At 40.7% G+C, this 12,305-nt stretch overlaps 1 long non-coding RNA gene across 1 annotated transcript; it reads right to left on the bottom strand.

Annotated features, from left to right (window-relative positions):
- Positions 1–5,798: 5,798 nt before the first annotated feature.
- Positions 5,799–11,756, bottom strand: LOC137164645 (uncharacterized). The gene is made up of 3 exons (XR_010923146.1): positions 11,712–11,756; positions 9,184–9,262; positions 5,799–5,824 (listed from the first exon to the last, which is right to left on the bottom strand). It is a non-coding gene; the product is annotated as an uncharacterized lncRNA (long non-coding RNA).
- Between the last annotated feature and the right edge of the window lie 549 nt (positions 11,757–12,305).

The raw sequence follows: 12,305 nt of genomic DNA, 5'->3' as shown, positions 1-12,305 counted from the left end.
GTATTAATATAAAATAGTATTTTTGTGTGCATCTGAATTTCTTGCTTGTGAAAGTTGCCTCATGGACAGCCATGGACATTAAAATCCCCTTTTTATCCATAAAACAGAAAACATAGGTGGCAGTGGTGCAAGATTCTCCCCATCGCCCACCACTGTGCCCCCACCCTCTTTTGGAAGGACCACCTCTGATGGCAGCAAGGAGCTCAGCCTGCATGCACATTCAGTGAGCTCTCTGCTGAGACTTCCAGCCAGGGTGTCACTTAGTGTCAATATGTACACATGACTCTGACACCCCACTTCTTCCACGTAATCAGAGGATAACAGCTTTCAGTCACTACTGATGAGGGTGGGATTGGACCTGGTGATCTATAGGTCAGATATCCATCTATGTCTCTGGGAGTAGTGATTGCCTTTTGCTCTGGTTGTCCAGTGCCCAAAACAATGGAGCCCCAAAACCAATTGGGACCCTTCAGCATTGCTATAATATCAATTATTAATATTCCTATATGTATTATTTGGCCTTCATCATTGTAGCATCTGAGTGCTTCCTAAGAATTTAAAACATAACTATGACAATCTGTTTCTCTTCCTTCACAGCCCATAGGGAAAATAGCTTTATTACTTCATAGGGGGTTACTTATTTGCTTGCTTATGGTATTGTAGATTCATCAAAATATAGGGCTGGGAGGGACCTCATGAGGTCATCTAGTTCACGGATGTGTCTGTATAGAAATGACATTCTCTGAGCCTTCCAGTCCTGCAAATTGTCCTTAGTTTTCATAACGCAGCGGACTTACAGTAAAGCTCTCTGCTGCTGGGCTTCTTCAGAGGTATAACTGCTGATCACCACCAGAGCTCCCCTTTACACACACCCAAAAAGATGCAGCACACATCCTCAGAGAGGCCATGTGTGTACCTTGGAGGTGACTCTCGGAGGACATTACAAATCCTCCTGGAAATCTGCCACAACTTCCAGTTTGTTTTTAAAGGTTTTTACTTTTTGTCTTAGAGCAACAGCTTGTCTGCAGTCCTGGAAACACCATTCGGGGTCTGTGTGACTCAATTTATGACTCAGGAAACTGCCTATTCTGTCCTTCAAAGCACCACACTCTTGGTTCCAGACTTCAGTCAAATTGAAGTCAGATCAAACTGATTTTTTCCTGCTCTGAGTAATTTAATTAGTCTGCACATAAAAAAAGCCAAATTTTATAACAAATATCCATTGGTTTACTTATTTTACATTAAGTGTTCCTTATTTATACCATCTTAATTGTGTAAAAAGCAGAATTAGAGCAATCCCTCCCCACCCCCATGGCCTGGAACCTGTGGGTATTTTACAGGTACACATATGCCCACAAGTATGTTATACAGCTGTGCTTTGACATCATGCTCAGAAGTCCTGCCTCCAAGCTGGTAGCACTTTCAGAAATGAAGTTACAATGCAACTGAGTCTCAGTGTTTCTAATGATTCAAATCCTTCCTTAGGCCAGGATAGACAAAGCAACTTGCTTAATTAAAGTCCATGGAGCATATCATTGCCCTGCTTTTGGTGTACTGCCTGTAACTCAAAGCAGTATGGAAAAAGAACTGTTCCACGTTCTCAATTTATTCCCACTACATTACACAGTTGCATTAATGTAACTCCAGTATTTTCAGATTTCAGCTACAGCAATTTCCATTTTGTAAGGTTCTTGAAAGGGAGAATTTCTCTCTCCTGCAGTAGACGTCATCAGTGAAAAATTATGCCGAAAACTCCTTTAATCTAGTATTTTAGTACTGAGATTTTCTCAGTTATCAGGAAGACCTTCCAGACCTTTTACATTGAGCACTGGACTCAGGCTTTCTGCCATACTGATCCCATTTCTAACTGCCCTTGAAAATGACAGACAGAGAAGTAAAAGACCACTGATATTTCTGTTTGGTTCTCTAACAACTTAATAGCTGCCATGATAGAGAAATCCACGCCTGTTTAACAGTGTGTGTATATATACACAGCTATACACATACATGCACATAAAGAGTGGGCCTTATTCTCCTCTCACATAAGTGGAGTTCAGAAATAATTCCATTCAAGGAAATGGACTCACACCAGTGTAAGTGAGAGAAGAATTGGGCTCCTTCTCTCCTTCTCTGCACTATATACACTGTATTTTACAGATACACATGTGCACTATTTACAGATGTACACACACCCCCAAAACAGGCCCTGAGCCTCAAATTTCAGATCTGGAGGTTTATTTTATACCCAGCTCTTGACTACACTGTGTGTGTTTGTAATAAATACACTATGATACATGTGGAAATTATATAGATACAATTTACATAACACCACCTACTTATACACAAATGAGTTTAAAAAGGCCAATTTACTCATGAGTGACCAAACCATGGCTGAGGTCATCTCAAAGGAGTGCCAATAATACCTTTATGCCACATCATCATGTCTTCTGTGCATGACACAAACTTTGCAGAAAAGCTATTTTAAAGTTTTTTAAAAACAAACTGCACCTCAAGGCATTATTTTTCATCTCTCTCTCTCTCTCTGGTTAATCCAGGCTCTTTTAGTACTATGACTCTGGCACTAGTACAGTGGAGGGATAGAAAATTATAACTAATATATTTTAGACACCTCTAAAAATTACCTAACCCAGCTTTTCCATACAATAGTGTGTGAAGCTCTGATTCACGCAGTGCAGAATAAAATACTTTTTCATGGGAGAAAGGATAAGAACAGATAAAAGGGTGATCCACACCCAGGGCCTGAAATTGCTTCCCTTTGCCTATGTAAAGGAAAGGAAAGAAAAGGAAAAAGCCAATGAGAAAGTGGATGAGGTTGTGGAAAAGGAGCAGTGGCTTTGTTCCACGCTACATACCTACCGCCTTCATGGTTGGTGCTCTATGCATACATAGGGGGAAAAGCTGGGAAAACCTTTACTCCAGTTTACCCCACAGTAGATCTTCTAGCAGACATGCTAGCAGTGTTAATTCCTCCTCTGAACCAGCTAGCCACTCAGCATAAAGTTAGGGGACAAATAATGGTGCTACCATGATAAAGGAAGCAATGAAGCCAAGTGGCTGGAGAGCATCATGGAGGCGCTTTGTTTTTTTGCTGGTTGCCAAGCTCTTGGTCACAGCCCAGGATTTAACACCACACCCAAGTTGTGAACCTATGTTTCAAAAGGCAGTCAGATTTGTCATTTATTAGCTATGCTGATATAAATTCTGCCAACTCCTATGGCTGCTTCCCCCAGTCCAACATCATCATCTTTGTCTGGAACAGGCATTATGGGATGGAACTGAGGGAAAGAACATTTAAACTGAATATTAGGAAAATTTGCCAATGGTGTAGTCTATTAAGCTACAGAATAGGCTCCCAAAGGAAATGGTCAGAAGACCCATTGCTTGAGTCTTTTGAAATTAGATAGGTGAAAACAATTGGGAACACACAGCAGGAAACTATCTTTCATTGGCAGTGGGGATGCTTGGATCACATAGAGGAGTTTGGTGCTGAGTTTCCACATGGTTATGAAAACGTGACAAGGCCGAGATGACAACAACCACTTCAGGCTTTGTAAAACCCAAACAATTCAAAACTTTTGAGAATTTTGAAAATAAAAGTTTTCTATCAAGGTCAGATATTGAGGCCATTGTCTGTATCTGACCTGTTCATGGGGAGGGAAAAACATGGGAATTTTAATTCTTCAGAAGGGAAGAATGATTTTTATGGTTAAGGTGATGGACTGAGACTCAGAAAGCCTGGCTTCAATTCTCTGCTCTGCCACAGACTTCCTGTGTGACCTCGTGCAAGTCATTTACTCTCTTTGTATCTTAGTCCCATTTATCTGTAAAACGGGGGTAACACCGTCTCCTTTTTGCCACCCTTTGTCTGTCTTGCCTGCTTAGATTGTAAGCTCTCTGAGGTAGAGACTTCCTCTCTTATTAAAAGTATCTAGCACAATGAAGCCCTGGTTTGGTTGAGGTCTCTAGGCATTATCATAGATAGTGGACCAAATTCTTAACTCCACTGAGCTGTATGTACTAAATACCTGGGGGGAATCCCCTTGGCACAGGAGCTGTATAGATATATATGGCTTGATCCTGCCCTGCCTTACAGCATAGGACAGATCGGCCACTCTCACTCCCAGCACTTTATGTGATGGCTAATCTTAGCTGTGGAATAGACCATTTGCTTCCATAAAGAGGCTTTCATAAACCAGAGCAGCTCCTGGGGATGCTCTAGTTTACGCTAGAGGCTGCCCTTGCCTCCAGTCAGACAGATTTTATGCAGCAGATAGGTGACTTAAAACCATCTTTGACATCACTTCTCCTGGACTACAACTTTTCTGTTGTGCCTCCTCAGAGGCACAGCCTAGACTATCCTGGTAACTCTTCTTGACAAAGTAATAACATAATTAGTGTGTGCTATAAATAGCAAGGGAGTGCATGCTGCTACGTCAAATGAATAAGCTCATAGTGATTATGACATGATAATCAATGGTTTTGAACATGGGACGCTTAAAGCACAAGATGAAATTTCACTATGTTAGGATATCAAACAGGAACATACATAAAAAGAGCCACTGGTCAAAAAAAATATAAAAAAAATCCAAAAAATCTCATGATTGTAATTGAGAGGCAGATGCATGGCTTTCAAAGAGAAAGCCAGTCGTGTATGCATTGAATAACAGGCAATTATCAGTGGTTTTTACTGTTTGCCCTAAAGAAATTAGAACAGCATCAAATGGAAATTTGACCCATGAGAGGGAAAACAGTACTGCATCTTTAACTCTGTGCCAGTTTGGCTGGGCTGGGGTCTAATTTGTTTCCATAGTGAAGTTTGTTTGTGCAAAAAGTTTTGCTACAAAAACTCAGAATGATATAAAGTTATCTAGAGCAGACTTTTTTTAACAGTCAGAACTTCAAGGTAGAAATGCTGGGAGAACTATGCTGGAACCACAAGTATGAATCAGAAAGGCTTTAAACACAGCTGCTGTTTTAACTTCTGTGTAAGGGCCTGTCCAGATCCCATTGAAGTCTATGGATTTTTGTTCAGGCCCTTAAATGCCCTAGAGAAAGACCAGAGCATGAAAGTCATGACCATTCATTTTTAAGCACTGGCCCAACGAAAATACATTTTAAGCATGTTTACCACAAACAAATAAATATATTTCAGGACTAAATCATTTTGCAGCTGCCTTAGGCGCTTAGGCTATGTCTACACTGCAATTAGACACTTGCGGCTGCAGTGTACTTAACTGCAGTGTAGACATTCGAGCTCAAGCTGCTTCCCAAGCTCTAGGACCCTTCCAGGTGGAAGGGTCCCAGAGCTGGGGGTGCAACCCAAGCCTGAGTGAGACAGCAGAAACTGGGCAGCCTCTTAGTCCGAGCCCCTTAGCCCGATTCAGCTGGCCCAGGCCAACCAGTGGTGTCTAACTGCAGTATAGACATACCCTTAGGGTACTGACTAGCTTTGAAAGTCTCAGTGAATATTTGTGATTCTTACTGTTAAAATGATTAGAAACTAATTGATTTTTATTTCCATTTCCACAGACTGTGATGTCTTGACACTGACCCCAGCTCGGCCCTGGAAAGCTATTCCCTTTAAAGCTACTATATATTCAGTTACGTTAATGGCACTGAAGACTGACTGGAGTAGTGATTATGCTAAAAATGGGTATATACTTGAGAGTCATCGTTTGTGAACTAAAATTGCTTGTTTCAGTGGTGTGTTCCAGCAACCCTGGATTTGAAGCATTTTTTTCTTTTCTTTTATTGACAATTAGTAGATCATAACAATTTATCAGATGGTTAGCATCTCCTGCTTCTGCAAAAAAAAAAAAATCTTTGATCAAGATTTGTTTGGGTTAGAACTCATTGAAAGACAGAAAAACAAGTTCATGATAATTCTGAAAGGGTCTGATACACAACTTTTTTTTAAAAATTCACAATATATTTCTTCCAAAAAAAATCTAATTTTTAGATTCCTCTCTGTTTCTCCCCCCTCCCCTCCCTTTTCCCCATTTTTGCTACTGAGTGCAATAAAATAGATCATGTCCAGGGACCTTTCTCCCATTTTTTCATGTTTCATTTCTTCTTTTACTAAATGCTGTAATTTTTCAAATCTTTCTTAACTTTGGAAAAGTTATAGATTGGCAAAGGGAAACATGAAACAGAATCTCTGGTATTGTGTAACTTTTTCAAACTTGACATCTGTGGGCAAGTCCTAGGCAGATTGAAAGGTGTATATAGCTCTTTCAGTGCAAGTATCTCAATGTCTCTGACTGGGATTTTTCAAAGGATCCTAAGGGAATTATGAGTCTAACGCCATTACCTAACTCCCTTAGGATTCTTTGAAAATCTCAGTACGTCTCTTTAAATATCCCAAACATTGTGTTTCATCTTCCAAGTTACAGCATAAGGTGCTAAGCTCTGCCGTGTGGAAAGTTGAGCCTTTATTGTGATGAAATATAATATACAATTTAGGTCTCTTGCTAATACCAATTACTAAGATGTGTCAAATCAAAGTCTAGGCACTGTTCTTGGATTGCTTATAAAATAGCTCTTCTTCCTCAGCTTTTGTGTGTACTGTGTTCTTTCCAGTCTTTAAATAAAATCTATAGAAAGCCACAAATCAGATCTGGACTCTTTACTTTAGAAGCCTAACGGATTCTAGTAAGCAGCTGGCTTGTAATCTGAGTCACACTGCAGACTGTCCTTTGTATGTTTTCCTCTAAACTAAAGAGTAGGTTATTAGATGTCCCATGGCAGGTGCTATTGGATTAAGAACGTAGCTGGCCAGGAATAAACTTTGAATTAGTGTTTTTTGTGTGACGAAAGTAAATATGATCCGTTGGCATAATCCCCCTTATCTAACATCAGGTTCAGATTTAATGGTGTTGTATTCCCCTGCATATTTTGCAAATAACTGTACAAGGCTTTTGTATCTGGTAGTGATATTGAAGACACATATGCTTCTGCCTTAAATCTATCTGCTTCACAAGTTTATACTGCAGATGCACCCTAGATACAGTGTGCATCCAGGCCTTTACAGAAGCAAAAACCACTTTTGGCATCAGTGATGCAAACTTTTACTAAAGGTAGTGGCAAAGCAAGGCTAAATTCAAAATCCCTTTTCAAGCTACCTCAGCCATCTCCACAAGTGCCTCTTTTTATGCGGCTAAGTATTGATTTGAGCATCCTAATGCAGAATTTGAGCAGCCTGTTGAGGCACCTGTACTCGAAGGTGAGGCTAAAGAAGCAGATGCAGATTCATGACTAACGGATCCCTGTCAGCATCACAAATCATCCATATAACTCCACAGTATGAACTTTATATTAACGTTGTTTTTACAGCAAACAGGACTTGCAAGTCAGGACAGGAGTCGTTTCCAGCCTAGAAAAGATGGATAATTTGTTGCAGAGGGGCAGCATAGTGAATGGGAGTTTATACTTTATGGGAGTGAAAGAGGGAAGGTGCCTTTGTTTAGGATTAATTGTTCAACTGTTCTAGTCTTTAAGGATGATATCCCTTTAAAACTATACAAATTCCTCCATTAGAGATGTGCAAGTTCACCTTGGAATGAATGTAACACAGAGACTCTTATAATTAAAGCCAATGCACCTGCTTTCCTGGCATATGCTGCTGCTCCTTAGCAGTTCACTCTGTGGTCGAAGACTCTTAAAACTAGCCTCGTGATACCTATTTTTTCACCTATTTCAATTGTTATATGTAAAGGCATAGAAAAACCACTTCCCTCCACCAGGCCAAAAGAAACGCACAAGACAGAGTCAGTGAAAGTCGTGCGAGCCAGCTCAGAGTTCTACATGTTTATAGGGTAGCCCAGAATACTCAAAACAGCCCACTGTGGCACACCACAAAGAGAGAAGTGAGGATGAGGGGTAGGGAACAGTACACACTTCCCGATTTACACAGTAGCTAAATCACTCTGGGCCAAGTCTCTGTAAACATGTCATATTCAGAAGCCCTCACAATATTACTGGTACTTTATTAATTGCACATTAGGGTGCAGCATAAAAAAAATTCATGACTAAACAGAAGAATTCATCAGATAAATAACCGGTGGATAAGATTCTACCTCCACAGCTCTATAAATAGTGTAAGCTATCAGTACCTGTCATGTTATGAATTTAGACTAAACAGGTTCAACGTAACTTCCATAAACTTATTATCCCGGACAAGAGCACCATGACTGCACCGTTGCACAATGTAATCTTTTGGCACTCACTGACAAGGCTAAATGGATTCAGTACTTTTAGAGAAGGCAGGGCTGTCCGATGGTGAGGATTCTAGACTCAAAGCCTGGTTCAATTCCCTACTCTGCTACAGGCTTTTTGTATGATGCTGGGCATGTCACTTAGTCTCTGTGCCTGAGTCCTCATCTGTAAAATTGGATTTTAGAATTTCGTACCTCACAGGGATGTTGTGAGGATAAATACATTAAAGGCTGTGATGTGCTCAGATACTATAGTAATGCGGGCCATATAAATACCTAAGATAGATACCTTTCTAATCAGATATTACTGTAGATACTGGACACATCTTAAAGATCCACTGATATTTTGCCCCATGCCTAAATAGACATTTCCTCTCAGCTGGGCACCCTTCCCAACTAGCATTTTTTTCTTGCCTGATCCTGATACCCCATCTACTCCTGCCTGCTCCCAAAGATGGCATGAACAATTAATGGAGACAATCACCCTATCTCCCTTAGTGGGGGGCCTTCCAAAAGAGGCTTGAGTTTAGTAGGGTATTAGGGTTTAGTAGGGTATTGTGGGAAGTAAATACTGCTTTTGACGCTGCTCTATTTGTTCGGTGGACAGAGGATTTTGATTTCTACGGCTGTTAATCTGGAATCCTTCAAGAACACTAGGATGTTATTTATTTGACTGAACAGTGAAATGAACTCATTTAATAAGTCCTTCACTTTTCACCCAAATTGGTCTGGAACAGCCTGACTATGTAGTGATTGTGAAGTATCTACAGGGTACTTCTAAAAGGCTTGATGATATAGCATGCTGCTTGGGGATGTCTCAGCTCCTACAAATGGCATCAAGAACTTGTGGCACCCACCAGTGTTCTAGGTGGGAATATATCTGCACTCCAAGGGATTGTCTGAAAGTGCCTCAAAAGACCTTTTTAGAAATTCTCTAGATTAGTTATACCTCTTTGACTTTATTGAAATCCCTGCAGAAAGGCTCTGTCAGGCTGGTCATTAATACAAGCCGTCTTCTGTATAGGTTTCTGTTAAGAAAATAAAATACTCTGAGACCAGCAACACAACAAAGAGACAATACTGCCACTTGCCATGTACCTTCTTCTGTAAGGGAGACAGTCTAACTTTCCACTGTAACTAAAGTTAACAAACATGGTTTTGTGGCTGTCTGAGCAGAAAAAATCTTATCAGAAGAAAGTCATTTGTATGGCAAATTAGGTAGCAGGGAACAGACAGCAAACCCTCATACAGTTGGTTTTAGAACCTATTAATAGAAGTTCAGGGTTTACTCATCAGCATTTCTCTTATATGATCAAGAAATGAAAATCCTACCCTATATGCTTCAGTCTCTATCATATAAGGTTAGAAATGGGCCAATACTGAAACTTCAGATCTGAACTCCTTAACATTTCTGAGTGGAAAGGACAGTTGGATTTGAAACCGAACCTGCCTATAAGGTAAAGGACAGCCCAGGCATATTCAAGAGAGGTGAAAGATGGTGGGGAATGGAGGAAAAGAGGCTGGCAGGAGAGAATCTTGAGGTTGGAAGTTGGCTAATGGAGCTTGGTTAGAAGACCTCAAATGTTTGGAAATATTAAATAATTGTCCAAACTGTTATCTGAAACATAACTGAAGTCTGAACAATGTGAGGTTCACCCAGCACTAACTAAAAAGATACCTACCATTTGTGCACAATAGGGTTTTTTGGACGTGTGTACATCTATTCTTGTAGAGTTTTCTTCCTCCCAAAATTGATCATTGCATTTTGTTTAAATAAATGAATTTTTTAGTAAGAGGAGTAAAAAAAGAAAGCATATATTTGTATCCCCTAGAGAAAGGCAGTGACAATGAGTATAGATCAAGGCAGAATTTTCTCCCTTCATTGAGTGCATTTTAAAATTGGCTGATGCCAAGTTTTTGCAACCCTCTGCCCCCAACTAAGCCCTTTTGTACCAGGTTTCACCCCAGGGTGAAGTTTGCAACAGCAACATTATTTCTGAGTGCTTTTTCTGGCACTACAACTCTCTCTGCTGCTCTGTAAGACACACAGAAAGACATGCCAAGAGACAGGCAACTTAAATCTGATATATTTAAAGGCTGAAATATTGTCAGAAAAAAACGAGGTCAACTAGTAATATCTGCAGCCTAACAAAGTACCCAGTTTACCTCCATTCTGGCCTATCATCAGCAACCGGGGAATGATTGTGGTGGCATTAGTGGTGTACGTGGCTTTTGCCTTCCCACAAGAGAAAACCTAATACTTGTGTGGCTTCACTTTCTCTGTAACTCATCAGGGCAAACATCATCACACTCACTTCTCTGGCAATTACTAGATGAAATCAAAGCCAATTGCAGCTTTATAAACTCAGAACCATCGATTAGCATTCTGGCACTGGGTTTCTTCTAAGCCTTTGCTCTTCATAAAATAAAATTAAAAAAAAAAAAACGACACCAAGCAAAAGTCATGCATGTGTCTCAGCAGCAGTTAAAAAATAGCATGCTCAGTTAGGGCTCTGTCATGAAAGGTTCAGAGCATCTTCAACTCCCATCAGCATCAATAAGCATTAAATGTGCTTACGACCTTGACTGGGCCCTCAAGAAACTGGAACAATCTGGGAGGCAGTGTGGCCTAATAGATAGAGCACTAAACTGGGACTCAGGTGACCTAATCTTTACTTTTAGCACTGGCCTGGTGGGTGATCTTGGCAAAGTCACTTGCTTCTCTGTACCTCAATTTCCCCATCTGTGAAATGGAGATAATGTTACTGATTTCCTTTGTAAAGCACTTTGTGATAATACTGATGAAAAAACAACGCTATAAAAAAGCATTAAGAACACCCAGCCATTCTGGAGAAGTGCATTTGATGTCTGTACCGGGTGTATTCATCATGAACTGGGATTAGCATGATGTAAAAAGGGAAAGTAGACAAGAAATAGTTTCCTTATCTGAGAATTCTGTAGTGTTTAGCACACTGAGGTGTTTTCTTGCATCAGCAGCAGAGTCGCATACCTGTAGCATTCATTTCCTTAACAGACTAAAGACAGACATTTTTGTGAGGGAGAATGTGAACTGAAAGGGGAAGAGAGGAAAATGTGTGCCTGATATGGGTATTCTGGACTTCACAGGAACACCTGCTAACATTTTGGTTGATCAAGTATCTTGACAATGCCTTTACTGTCAAAACACAGTGGGCAGCTCTCTAAATATTCCACTACCAAAACCACCTCACTAACCCTGTTTCAGTTCTCCCCTACCAGTCCTGAGATACACATACATTCTCTCTCCTTCGTGTGTGTGCTCTGAACCTCAGTGAAGTGGCAGATTGCTCCATCCTCTGCCTTCCCCATCAAAACAAGAAGTCTTAGAAATGCTAAACATAATGTAAAACAAATTTAAAAAGAAAAATCACAGCAGGAAAAAAATGGTCTGAACCTCTCAGAATCACTCCTCACAACCCTGTGATTCGTCAAACAAACCTGAGAGTCAGGGGAGCATGTTAGCAGCTCTGCTACAGTGGTTTCTGCTCAGTGTCATGTTGGGATGAATGGCCAGATTGCTTTGTTCCACCCAGCTTTTGGGTCTCCAAGAGCCTGCCCTGACAAATATAGATGAAGAAAAATAATCTCTATGTTAGAGAATCACGTTCTGCACAACAATAGCCAATGCAATTTCAGACAGCAAACCACTGGCTTGCCATCACAAAGCAATGAGCTAATAATCTCTCTTTATATGAGTCAAGTACAGTTGTACCTGGAATATCAGGCCAGATTCTCTGTCGACTCCACACACTTTGTGTCACTCCCGTGGTGCAAAGGGAGCAGACTGGCTACATTCCCCTAGCTGGGGATTGCCTAGGCATTGCTTAGCCCCCCTTTTAGCCTCTGGAGAACAGGTCATGTTAGGGGCATGGCTGGAGCATTGCACTTTAACACACCTCATCTGGAGGGCGAGCTGATCATTACCAGCTGCTGGAATTTAGAACAGCCTCCGCAGGGGGCTACCGCTAGTGCCAAACTGGCCTCAGAATCAGGGAGCCACAACTGGTTTCCTAACAACCATCCTTCTCTGGT

Source organism: Emydura macquarii, unplaced genomic scaffold, assembly GCF_026122565.2.
Source record: "Emydura macquarii macquarii isolate MOO-44397 ecotype Brisbane River unplaced genomic scaffold, CSIRO-AGI_Emac_v2 contig_2681, whole genome shotgun sequence".
NCBI classification, from domain to species: domain Eukaryota; kingdom Metazoa; phylum Chordata; order Testudines; family Chelidae; genus Emydura; species Emydura macquarii.
The sequence above is the reverse complement of the archived record's forward strand: the minus strand, read 5'-3'. Positions and strand labels throughout refer to the sequence as shown.